The 14181-nt window shown below is 33.7% G+C and overlaps 1 long non-coding RNA gene across 1 annotated transcript; it reads right to left on the bottom strand.

The window, feature by feature from the left end:
• Positions 1 to 284: 284 nt before the first annotated feature.
• LOC112526099 lies at positions 285 to 2589 on the bottom strand. Its single transcript, XR_003070475.1, has 3 exons — positions 2449 to 2589; positions 2223 to 2306; positions 285 to 577 (listed from the first exon to the last, which is right to left on the bottom strand). It is a non-coding gene; the product is annotated as an uncharacterized LOC112526099 (long non-coding RNA).
• Between the last annotated feature and the right edge of the window lie 11592 nt (positions 2590 to 14181).

The following is a 14181-nucleotide window of genomic DNA, read 5'->3' on the forward strand; positions in this document are numbered from 1 at the left end:
TTAGATACACAAACTCAAAATCTTCTCTAAAAATTATCTTTAGTTACACTTTTAAAAAATCAATTCCTTCTCTAAAAATTATCTTCAGTTACGCTTTTAAAAACAAAATTCCTTCTCTAAAAAATATATTATATATTTATTTCATCCATTCAGCTATATATATATATATATATATTATAATAAAATTAAACTACTAAATAATATTAAATTAATCAGGAACAAATTAATAATAATCTCAAAACAATTTAATATATATAAGAACCATCCAAATTTAATCTTCAACTAGTTCATATATCGTCTAAATTTATCAACAAAAAAACATCCAAAATCATCATAGCATGTTTAACGATCTTGAGTCTCCAAACTTTGGTCTTGAACAGTTAATGAAGATGAAAAACTTGGAACTTACCAGCCGGATACAATTGACCTCACCATTTGTCACAACTCAGGGACTTCATCCTTCATAAGAAAGAGCTCGGATTTGGTTGAAGCAAGCTCGAACTCCGTTAAAGCAAGTCTAATAGACATCTCGGTGTGGCTCAATCGACCTATTCTCAGAATTTTTCCTTGACATAGCCTACAAAAACAAAAACAAAAACAAAAACAAAAACAAAAACAAAACACAATTGATTAAAATGCAGTATATAGCACAGGTCTGTTTGGGTAAAGAAATTCACTTGGCATAAGCAACCACAACACAAATCCCATACTAAGCATAGAATTGTACCATAATTGCATACAACCCACATAAATACTTAAGGGCTGTTTACTAGGCTCTGCCGGTCAGCAACGCTGACTCGGTCAGCAGTCAGATTGTTTACCAAAATACCATTCTGACCGAGAACCGACCAAGGTGTTGACCGAGAACTGACCAAGGTGTTGACCGATCACTTACCAAAACAGCAAGAAAATCATGCTTACCCAGGTCAGATATCCACTTTCCAACCATGCCCCTTTTCACGATTAGGTTTTCCTCCCCCTCCCTCACCGCTCCCGACTCTCATCGCTCCCCATCCTCCTCCCCTTTCGGCTGTCACTTCTCCTCCATCATCGCTCGCACCTCCTCCCTCCTCCATCATCGCTCKCACCTYCTCCTTYCTCAGTCGCTCGTCGCACCTCCTCCCTCATCCTAGTAATTCCTTATTTCAACTGCTGCAAATGAAAAGGGAAACAAGAAACACAAGTAAACTGGTATACAGTCTCCAAGTAGAAGGGTCTGGATAATCAATACAAGAAAAAATTATTGATTGAAAAAGCTGCATCTAGTTTGTGAAAAGAAACCTAGATTCTTTCCATCGACATGTTTGTTATTCATTCAAATACCATTTTTAGAGGTAGGAATCACATAAACTTCCTGTAGGGTCTCTTGTCTTCATCTTGTATATGCTGTCAAAGTTGTAAATAAAATAATTAATGTGTTGTAATATATAGACATGGAGTCGTTTTAATCTGGTTTAGGAAGCAAATTGAAGCCATGCACAGAGTTTTGCAGGTTTCAGTTCTCACTTGGCTAAAATCAATATTGTAAATTGAATTATTTATTTTTTATAATGTCTATAAATTTAATGGAAAATAGACTACCCATTAAAAGCTATATCTTCTAGACTAACTAAACAGCTTGGAAATCCCAAGTTCTGATACATGACATAATCAAGATAACAATATATGATATAACTTGAACTTTCATTAAGGGTTTTACAAACATATATCATATATTTTAAAAATGTAAAATATAATAAAAAGATTAACTGAACCAAATATACCAAATAACTTATAGTAACTGTTTGAAATCTAAGTTATCTCAAACATAATAAAAAAATTAATCAAAAACATAATTAATCAGGTAATAATTAAGCTCTCTAACACTAACATTTACTATTGCATGTGCCTTCATCTTAACAACAACTGGTTAATTAGTTCCATGGCTGCAGACATTGATTTAAACCTGGATGACATTTGCACGAATATCTGAAGCTGTACTGCTACTTTCATAGGAGGTTTGCTGCGTTATATATCAGCAAACATTTTAATAGGTAGGTACTATGATAGTGATCAAAACAATAATAAACAACTTAAATAACAATCAGTTAGGTGTTTCCATAAACAGTAACAAGGTCAATAGGTTTAGCATAACTAGATATTAAAGGAAGTCAGAATAGCCTAAGATGGTTAACATAAACACAAAGTAAGACAAAGCATATCAAGATCCAAAAACAACTTACAATTGGAGTATAATTTGTCTGATCTGCCAATTTTGTGCACGGTGCTTATATGCGTTCATAATCAGTTATTTCTTTCCGTCTTTCCTGGAGATGGGGATTCAGGTTACTTTATTTAGAAGAATCTTTTTCCAATGCAACATATTCGAGATTTTCATTATAAATCCTAACAATAAATTTGACGGCTATGCAAGTAAACATGGATTTAGTTGATGGTTGGCACACTCACTGGCAGTAGCTTCTCTGAATGAAAATATTTCCCGAAGTAGTGGCAGAGTACACAGTCCGTGCCCTGCAACGAACCATGCCACCAGCTGTCCCAGCTGCTATGTTCTTGTCAGGTGGTCAGAGTGAGGAGGAGGCTACTGTCAACCTCAATGCCATGAACCAATACAAGGGAAAGAAGCCATGGAGATTTAAAAACTTTAGAGATTTAAAAAGAAATTGATCAAGCAGTTATGTTAAAATAACTTCTTAAATAATAAAAAAACGAGAGAGACCCAAAAAAAAAGACAGAGAGAAGATATATTTGGAAGAATATATATGGGATAGATACATTTGGTCTTCCATATTTGTTTCATAGATTTTGGATTAGAAGTGTAATCATATTGAGACATGGCTATATATTTACATCTAAGTGAACTTTACTCTTTAGGTAGTATATCATAATCATATTGATCAGAATTGATAAACATCTCACTGTGGCATTGTCTAGTGATTGAGGAAAAGATGGCCATAGTGATGTAGGGCACTAACCTCACCCATGTGTGGAAGTTCTAAGAGGAAACAATTCAGGATATATTTTACATGACGTCAAACAAAGTGGGTGTGGGGCATTTCTTATAGCGGGAGAAGATGCTATAGATGTATAATTTGTATAATTCTTGTCATTAAGACTTAATAGACCATTAGCTCTATAACATTCACATATGCTTGTAACGGACATGTGCAAACTTAATGGACAGAATATGGAGTTCCTATGTCTTTCATATTATAAACATCTCTTTCCATGTCTACATATAGTTTTAGACTTTGTCTTAAATGCTTCATGATCTCATGTGTATATCAGGTTAAAATTTTCATCAAAACAAGATCCTCTATTAATTTTTTTATCTTATTTTGGGAATGTTGCAGTGAAATTGAGAGCAGTCACTACATGACCAAGTTATAAAGGACACAACACACACATAAACCAAGTTATAAAGGAACTACATGACCTTGTGTGTGTGTGTGTGTAAGATAAAATGGAAAACAACAGGGGTAACACAAAATAGGCCATGGAATTTGAAAGAAATCAGCAAATACCAACATAAAAAAATCAAGAACAAAAACAATAACTTGATAACTTAAAAGGTTATAATCACCATAAATGATCTTGGAAAGAACAACAATGAGCACCAACACATTATAGGTATAGTTTCTGTGTCTATCATCAAAGAGAAACATCCATAGCCCAAATTAGGACTGATGTAGCAGCAGTAGCACAAACACACACAGACTTAATATGTCTAAAAAATGTTGAAACAAAACAGCAAGACAAACACACACAGACAGAATGCAATCCCAAACAGCTGATTTCAAGTATTGATTCCTTTGGACAATGTTGGACAGTGATTGACATTCAAACATGATGAACAGAGTTACAAAAAGGCAGAATTATGGTATGTGTTTGTGTTTTGTTTTTCTCACATTTTGATTTGCATCAGGCTGCTGCTGCTACTGTAATGCTAAAAAATTAGGCACAATAATGCACCTTCCAGATATTAGAAAAAGCTACTGCTGCATGCACTAAAGCATCGAGTTCAGGACTTCCCTCTAGGTTTACTCATTTATAAGACTTCCATGCAGCACCAGAAAACCAAGGTGTAAAGGCTATAACGTACCAGAAGAAGAAGTTACGTGTACTTAATGCAGTCATGCCAATTGGACACATTATGGATCACCACATCCTTTCAAAACATAAGTCTTAAGTTGAAACATCAAAACATCAAAACGTAAGAAGTTACGTGTACTTTGCAAATTAGTATTATAATACACTTCAGAATATTGGTATCATAATGTATACTTTCTCAAAAGTCACCTTTAAAAGTAACCAAATGATTACTTTCTCAAAAGTCACCAATCACAAAGGCATATGGTGCAATTCATGTGGCAAATTAAAGTCTGCTTAAATTGAAGCTTACCAAACGCTGAATTGGGAAATGAACACTGAATTGATGTGGTTAGAATAAGGGGTCGTTTACCAAACGCTTACCGGTGTCACTTACCTTAGGGATGAGCATGGAAAGGACCCAAATTCACTTACAAATTACTAATATACATGGCATAAAAACAAACTGAAATATATATATGTTACGACAAGAATCAGCAATGTTAATTGTCATCTAGCTACAAGTTAAACTAGTAACTGAGATCTATTTAGGGAAACCAATAGATATATATCTTAGGCTCTTGGTGTGATTAATATCTTTGTCTGAAGTAGAATGGAATTAAAGATATCCAACCATAATATTTTGAGAATTTCTCTTCCAGTTAAGTATAAAATAGTTAGAGGAGTTAAAAAGAGGAACCATAATAAGTGTTTGACTTCTTTGTCTTCCTAAAAATGTGGTAATCTCCATCAATTATATACATAGAGCATATAATTAACACTGGTAATGCATAAAAATGTCTAAGAAATTCTGTTTTAAGTCCATATTTAACACTGGTAACAGAACTACCAAAACTTTAGTATTTTCTTTGGTAATTCAGGCCCACTTAGGTGCATTTCAATTTATTTTCATTAACTTGGGAATGAGTAGATAAGTTAAATCTAGATATCTTGTATTCACTTGTGATTGAGTGGATAAGTTACATAGCTACTTGAGAAGAAGAATCTCGAATCTGTAACCTGGTCTCATTTTCATAACGATCACCATATCCATAATGAAAGGTAGCATTAATACAACAGAAATCATAAAACAAAACATATTAATAACATAAATGTTAATGAGATATCTCATTTTCACACAAAAAAATATGACCTGTTTGACATTTATATGTTGTATATATACACCTAAATATCACATCACATACTGTTGATATTGCATACAGTATATTATCTCGTATTTTGAGGCATATTTAACTTTTTTTGCTTCTGATTTTGAGTTACAACCATCACGATTTAGCTTCTATGACGCAACAAAGCCAATTTTTGATAATTGAAAGTTTAGTAGAAGATAATAGTCAATACTCTTCATATGCTCTGAACATCTGATATCATTTAAGTTGTATCACTTCACAAAAATGACAATGTTGTTCGATTAGGCATGTAAAAACTATATTCTAGGTTACATAACATAACAGTACATACTAATCACACATAACTCGCTACGGGAAAAAAAAAATCCAGGTTTTAACATGAATTTAACAAATTCAAACTCTATTAACTACTAAGATTGAGATATTTCAAAAACGAAACGGGGAATTTACCTGCGGAGATGATGAACAAATTCGATCTGATCGTTTTTTCTCCCTGGTAAATCTTCTTCCCTCATACGGTTTATACTTGGGAGTTTGGAATCACATAACCCAAATTTGGAATCGATCAAACAAGGCAACAAATGAGGAGCGAAGGAGTGATCCAAGAAATCGACGCAGAGGGTGAGATGAACGACGAGTGAGATGAACGATTTGGGCTTTCTACCCTCTGACCGTAACTAAACTCATTTGGCTCCTTTATTTATATTTTAAAATAATTCTTTTAGATATACCAAAATTAGGTAACTGCATCTTTTTTACAAATTTTAAAAAAATATAAAAAATATACCTTTAGTGAAGCTTAAAAAGTGTTACTAAATCATAGATGTCGACTTTTTAGAGAGGTTTTTAGTAAAATGCTTCTCTATAGTCTTTAGCAACATTTTCCACACCATATAATTAGCTTTCAAACCCTTCTCTAAAGATCATCATACGTTTAGATACACTTCTCATTTTCGTCATCTAAATCCTTCTCTATAATGTATCTTTAGATACATATCTAAAAGCTTCTCTGAAAGTTTCTTCTCTAAAACCTATTTCCCTTGTAGTGAATGTGTTGTCCGATGAAGGTGTATCTAGACAAGGTGTGACCATGAGTATGTTTGCCATTTTCATGTCTCGTCTAGATAGGTGTTGTCCAGTTAAGGGTGTCCAATGAGGAGTGTTCATCGACCATAGTGTTGCCTGATTAAGGGAATATATTACTAAAGATTTGTGTTATAAAACTGTGGTATTTCACAAATGTTATTTAAACAGTTTTAAACTATTTTATATCAAGAAAAGGGTATTTTGTATCTTTTAAATGAGATTTGTAAATTGAGAAAGGATACTAATGTTTTCTTTCAAGATGGTTATGACGTAAAATCTGTTTAGAAAGAAATACTGACTTATGAGTTTTCTAATGTTTCTTCAGGACGGTTGTGACGTAAGTCTGTTCTGATATGAAACTATGTTTTCTTTCAAGACGGTTGTGACGTAAACTATATTTTGAAAGAAATACTGATTTCAGAAATGTTCCTTTAGAACGGTTGTGACGTAAGTATGTTCTTCTATGGAACTAAGTTTCTTCAGGACGGTTGTGATGTAAGTTTGTTCTGATATGAAACCATGTTTCGGGTTTGTCAAATGTTTCTTCAGGACGGTTGTCGCAAGTCTATTATGATATGAAACTATGTTTTGAGGTCATTATTAGCTAAAATTACAAATTTATCTGTAGATTTGAGGAGGAAACAAGGGTGACATATGAATTAGAAGTGTACCATGGGACAAGCATGGCATATCAAGGAGAGGTGTACATATGGATATAAGGGTGGCATTTGCGGGTGTATTGATTATTGTAACTCTTTTTATCACACTCATAAGAAGTGATAATTCTAAATCAATATTTCTCTGTGACTTGATGACTTAGAAATATTGCTCTTATTGAAATAATAACATTGGTGTTACTGAGAAGGGGGAAACGGCTTACAGCCAGAAGGCATTAATTGCCCGTGTTTTCAAATGATTTTAGGGTATCATATTTTGAGTATTTCAAAGAATTGTGATTTGAAATAAAGCCTGAAGGGTCGTTGGTTATTATTTGATCAGTTCTTACTTAAATTTAAATCTTGGTGTATCTTAAAAAGTTTTTGATGATAACCAAGAACTCTGGTGGTTGTTATCTATTCTTAGTCTTTTATAACCATGGGGATTGAGACCATAAGCTCTGAATCAGTTGTGAATTGTGAGCTTAAGAGTTGTATTTCAGATGTTTGTAAGAACCTGACTCGTTAACCTTCTTATGTGGTAAGATCGTTTTATGACTTGCAGTTTTGTTTACTGAAATTATATTTGATGAAAAAATGATTGGTTATTCAAATGTGAATTTCAAACATGTTTTTTGTGATCTTCATCTTGTAATTGCGAAACAAGGGTATCTCACTAGACCTCCTCGTCTAGCCCTCATTTTGTGTTTTTAAAATATGCATTGTAGGAACAGATGGGTCTCGGGATAATAAGGGGAAGGGGAAAATATGATTATTTTTCTATTATGCTTATCTGCTGTTTTGAAGATAAACATGTTGATTGCTATATTTCTAAGATACATGTTGTTATACATGTGATAGTGCAAGGACATTCTTTTGGAATTTTTCAATTGTAAATTATGTATATAAGTTTCTTGTACTAGTGGGACCTTTATGCTGTAATTTGTATTTCTTTTATATGAAGTACATGTTTTATGCAAATGTGGAAGTTTGGGTTGTTACATAGGTGGTATCAAAGTCTGAGTTTAAGGGATTAGGTATTCGTATCATGATGCCTAGACTTTAACTGTCATTTGCATATTACAGACCCCCGGACGTAGGTAGTACCATTGGGAATAAATATGATGGGTTAAAGAGGATAATATGTAAGTTAAATTGGAATTACAAATGGCCAATGTAATTATGAATTTACAAGTACATATTTCTATTCAGATACCTTATTATATTTGGGAATGTGAATACGTGATATTTAATATTGAATATCTGCAGATGACAAGTCGATATAGAAAATCTGAAAGGATCACCCGCCCCAATCCGGAAGACAGAGATGATTCTTTTGATAATGCTCCGACTAATGTTTCTGAAAGTCGACGCATGGGAAGAATCCGGGGCAGAGGTCGAGGGAGAAGTCAGGCCAGAGGTACATAAGTCAAACTGAGATTCACCCGAATCAAGAAGAATTTATTTCGGGGAATATCAATCAGGAACTCGGGATGTTCTAGCAGAAGAAATGAGCAAGCTGAGGGAAACTCTGCTATCTATTATGGGATTACTAGCCAAAGTTGAAATTGAGCAAGTTGAAATAAATCCTCCAGTTCCAACAACAAGTAGCAGAGGGGGAGACATAAAGATATTCTTAACTTGTAAACCCCCGACATTTTCTGGAAAGAGGGATCCGGTGAAGGCAATGTGCTGGCTAAAAGAGATTGAATCAGTGTTTAATACCAATAAACGCTCTAAGGAAGACAAGGTTAGATTTGTCGTTTCCATTTTGAAATCCAACGCTTTATACTAGTGGGATGTAGAATCATTGGCTAAGCCCGATATTCTACGATCCATGTCCTAGGTAAAATGTGTAAATAAATTTAAAGAACAATTCTATCCCAAGGAAGCCGTAAGGTAGATGGAAGAGGATTTTCTAAAGCTAGAGCAGGGCAATAGATACGTACAGAAATACACTGAAAAGTTTATTGAACATTCCCCGTTTCAGAACATTACATTTCTTCAGAATCTAGAAAAGTGGAAAGGTATATCTGGGGTTTAAAGCCCTCTATTAGAAAATTTGAGATTGTAATGAATCTTGCCACATTTCCCTTAGTTGTGGATGTTGCTGAAACAATAGAGAGAAACAAGAATCGGCAGGGAGAAGAGAAAGTGGTTCAGAAACAAAAATGGGAAGGGTCTTCAACCGTTTTTCGAAGACCCAAATTTTAAAAAAATGGATAATAGACCTGTTCAACAACCTACCATTAGAGCTTGTCCTCGATGTTATCAAGTGCATGAAGGTAACTGTCAACCTGAACAGAGAAAATGTTACCGATGCGGGGGGTCGGGTCATTTGTCAAGGGATTTTCCTGCACCCATAAGATGTTTCTAGTGCAATTCACTCGATCACATCCGATCGAATTGCCCGCATTGATAGCCCCACGATTGACTATATGGGAGGAAATACCCCAAGTACTCGTGGAAGGCCAAACATACCGAGGGAACGACAGGGAGGGGCATGGGGCCGATCTTTTCAGATGACAAAAGTGAGTCTGAAACAACGCCAGAGGTAGTAACAAGTACTTTTCTTGTCAATTCTATATATGCTAAAGTGCTATTTGATTCTGGTGCAAACTTTTCTTTCGTATCACTATCATTTGCTAAATGTGCATATATGAATTATGTGCCCTTGACTATATATTAGTTGTTGATACCGCTAATAGTCAAGTAACTGTTACCTATGTATTTAATAATTGTATGATTGAAATTAAGGATGTGGGCTGCCGATCCGTCTATTTCCTATGCCAATGAAAGAATTCGATGTTGTAGTTGGAATAGAGATTGGTTGGTAGAGAATCAGGCTAGTATCTTGTGTAACAAGAAAATGATTAGTATTAATTTTCCAGAGAGAGGGCCAATTCTTATTTATGGTGATCGGCAGGATCATCATATGAATATGTTATCAGTATTGAAAGCATGTAAATGTATTTAGAAGAGATGTCATGGTTATCTGGTCTATGTGATTGATTCGAAGAAAGATAAAGGTAAGCAAGAGTCGATTCCTTTAGTTTGTGATTATCGAGAAGTTTTACTGGAAGATTTCACTAATTTACCGCCTGATCGATCTATTGAGTTCAAAATTAATCTAGTACCTGGGGCAGCACTAGTGGCTAGAGCACCGTATCGGTTGACGTCGTCAAAATTGAAAGAGTTGGTTACTCAGTTGAATGATCTTCTTGATAAAGGTTTTATCAGACCGAGTACTTCGTCTTGGGGTGCTTTAGTTCTGTTTGTCAAAAAGAAAGACAGATCGATGCGGATGTGTAATGATTACCGGGAGTTGAATAAGCTAACGATAAAAAATAAGTATTCTTTACCAAGAATCGATGATTTATTTGATCAACTAGTGGAAGCCAGTTACTTTTCAAAAATCAATTTGCGGTCGGGATACCATAAGTTGAAAGTCAGGGAGGAAGATGTTGCTAAAATTGCTTTTCAGACCAGGTATGGACATCACTAGTTTTTGGTTATGCCTTTCGATTTAAGCAATGCTTCTGCGGCTTTCATGGATCTTATGAATCGGGTATGTAGTAAATATCGCGAGAAATTTGTCATTGTGTTTATCGACGATATTCTTATATATTCGAGATCCAAAGAAGAGCATGTTGAACACCTTCATCTAATCCTTGAACTCCTGAAGAAATAAATGTTGTATGGAAAATTGTCCAAGTGTGAATTTTGGTCGAGAGAAGTTCAATTCTTAGGTCACATCATATATGAGGCAAAAGTGAAAGTAGATCTTGCTAAGATTGAAGCTGTAGAAAGATGGAACACGGCGAGAACTCTTTCTGAAGTCCGTAGTTTCCTAGGATTAACAGGCTACTATCGGAAATTTATTCATGATTTCTCTAGAATTGCTTTACCATTAACTAAGTTGACTCGGAAGAACGTCAAATTTCAGTGGGAAGAGGATCAACAAAGAGTTTTTCAGTTATTGAAGGATCATCTGTGCAGTGCTCCAATGTTGTCATTGCCTAGGGGATCTGAAGAATTCATGGTCTATAGTGATGATTTGTGGATGTGTTGATTATTGTAACTCTTGTTATTACATCCATAAGATGCGATAATCTAAATCAACATTTCTCTGTGACTTGATGACATGAAAATATTGCTCTTATTGAAATAATAACATTGATGTTATTGAGAAGGGAAAAACGACTTATAGCCAGAGGCATTAATTGCTCGTGTTTCAAATGATTTGAGGTATCATATTTTGAGTATTTCAAAGAATAGTGATTTGAAATCGGAGGGTCTTTGGTTATTATTTGATCAGTTCTTACTTAAATTTATATCTTGTTGTATCTTAAAAAGCTTTTGATAATGGCCAAGAACTCTGGTGGTTGTTATTTATTCTTACTGTTTTATAACTATGGAGATTGAGACCATAAGCTCTTAATTCGTTGTGAATTGTGAGCTTAAGAATTGTATTTCAGATGTCTGTAAGAACCTGAGTGGTTAACCTTCTTATGTGGTAAGATCGTTTTATGACTTGCAGTTTTATTTACTGAAATTATATTTGATGAGAAATGATTGGTTATTCAAATGTGAATTTCAAACAGGTTTTTGGTGATATTCACTCTGTAATTACGAAACAAGGGTATCTCACAAGACCTCCTGGTCTAACCCTCATTTTGTGTCTTTAAAATATGCATTGAAGGAACAGATGGGTCTCGGGATAATAAAGGGAAGGGGAAAATATGATTATTTTTCTATTATGCTTATCTGCTGTTTTGAAGATCAACCTGTTAATTGCTATATTTTGAAGATACATTTTGTTATACATGTGATAGTGCAAGGACATTCTTTTGGAATTTTTGAGTTGTAAATTATGTATATAAGTTTCTTGTACTAGTGGGACCTTTATGGTATAAATTGTATTTCTTTTATATGAAGTACATGTTATATGCAAATGTGGAAGTTTGGGGTGTTATATATGGGACCGGCCCGACCCAGTTTTTTGAAAATATGGCCGTTTTTTAAATATAACCAGTAATGACCTTTTTTTTTGCCTTCTAAACCCTATATATAGGTGTCATGGTTGAAGGATTTACATACCAACTTACAAAAATGCAAAAAAGAAAGGTTTACAATTTTCGGTTTCTCGCTATATTTTGAAAGCCCAATTACAATTTTTATAATGTATTAAAAAAATTTCTCATTAAAAATATTTAAAAAAATAAAATAAAAATATTTTTTAATGGCGGGACTGGGACCGGCTCACCATAACCGGTTATATTTCACCTTAACCGGTCTCTTCATTTTTTATGGGGACCAGGACCGGTTATGCCCGGCACTGTTGAGGCCCAGGACCAATAAGGATCGGCCCTGCCCAGCGTGCGACCAGTTTTTGGCCATCACTAATATGATGCGACGAGTTTTTGTATAATGCGATAAATGGGTCATTTGGTTATTTGATGCGATAATTGAGTGATGTTTCATCTTATAGATGCGACAGAAGATGGTTGTTTTGTTCAAATGTTGTATATTTGTTAATACTAATATGGGTTCATAAAAGAGTTTTTGGTGATTTTTCACTCTGTAATAGCAAACAAAGGGAAAGGGAAAGTATGAAGATTAACCCTCATTTGTATTTCAAAATGTGCATTACAGGCCGGGCACGGTCTGATGATAAAGGGATAGGGAAAGTATGAAGATTATATGATTGCTTTTTGGGATGATATGATATCTTTTGTACTTGAATATTTGTCATGTATACAAGTTTTGTATTGAGATCGTGTGGAAAAATGTTTGGTAGCTACTTTTGCAATATAGCTTTTGTATATATAGTGGGACCAAATGTATGAATTATATTTTATGATATATGAAATATGTGGTTATATGCAAATGTGATCTTGGAGTGTTACATTAATCATACTAATAAATATTATGAATACGTACAAATTAATTTATTTTATATTTCTTACGTTTTCATTTTTCATTTTATACTTTTATCATATTTAAACTACATAATTATAGATCAATTAAAATATATTAAAAATGTGTTTTTTTGTTACAATCTATAGTATATCATTAAGCATGTTAAACGGTTACTTGTTGAATTTTAAGAGGAATCCATTTTGATGCATGATTTACAAGATCAAAAGCTCAACAACTCCCATGAAACTTTTACATTACAAAGATAATATTAAAATTAAATTATTTTTAATTCTTAAGTTACATTTTATATCCTTATAATGAATAATTTAATTTATTTTAGATCCCCTACTTTTTCATTTTTCATTTTACACCATTATCATATTAACATACGTAATCATATATTAAGTAAAATATATTAAGATCATACATTTACTTTTATACAAATTATACCATTATGATCGTGTTGTCCAACCTTTCAAAATAAGCTCAATATTAAATATTTTTTATTTAATTATATTATTAAATAGAAAAAATCCCGAAAATGACCAAAATATACCTAATAAATTAACAAAATAGCCATTTTTTACAAGTTTTACCAAAATAATCACATGGATCGCACCCCGGGGCATGGTTTGGCCATGAGGGGCGATCCAAGCAAACCCTGACAAAAAAAGGACAAAATAATAATTTTAAATTAATTTATGGACCCCACATGTATCTGATTTATGAGACAAAACATATTTGCCTCGTACAGTGGGATCGCCCCTACCTAACCCCGGGGGCTTCCAGCCTTATTTTGTTGACTCTTATTCGTCTTTTAATGCAACAAATTTTATTATATATAACATGGACCTCTTTTTTTTTTCTTCACACCTCATTTCTCACTTCTATTCTCATATCTTATACTCTCACAACCCTTAACCTTAAACACAATTTACCATCACAATCCTTAACACTTAACCCATTAAACACAATCTACCATCACAATCCTTCACCCTTTAACATATTTAATGAAATCACGTCAAAGTGATGATGTTTTGGTGTATCTTCGAAGTGACGGTTCATTCTAGAAGATAAATGGTGTCTTAGAATACTTTTCGTTAAGCGCACCTGTACGTGTATTACGTTTTCCTTTGCCAATAACGCATTTTGTTTTAGTTAAACGTGTTACAAAAAAGTTAAGTTTGCGTAGTCCTTTCATGTTATTTTATAGAACAAATTCCTTACAAATATTATATCAATTAAGCGATGAAGACGATGTGCTAATGTTCCAGAAC

The sequence above is a fragment of the Cynara cardunculus genome, assembly GCF_001531365.2.
Source record: "Cynara cardunculus var. scolymus isolate 2C chromosome LG 13, CcrdV1, whole genome shotgun sequence".
Lineage (NCBI taxonomy): Eukaryota > Viridiplantae > Streptophyta > Magnoliopsida > Asterales > Asteraceae > Cynara > Cynara cardunculus.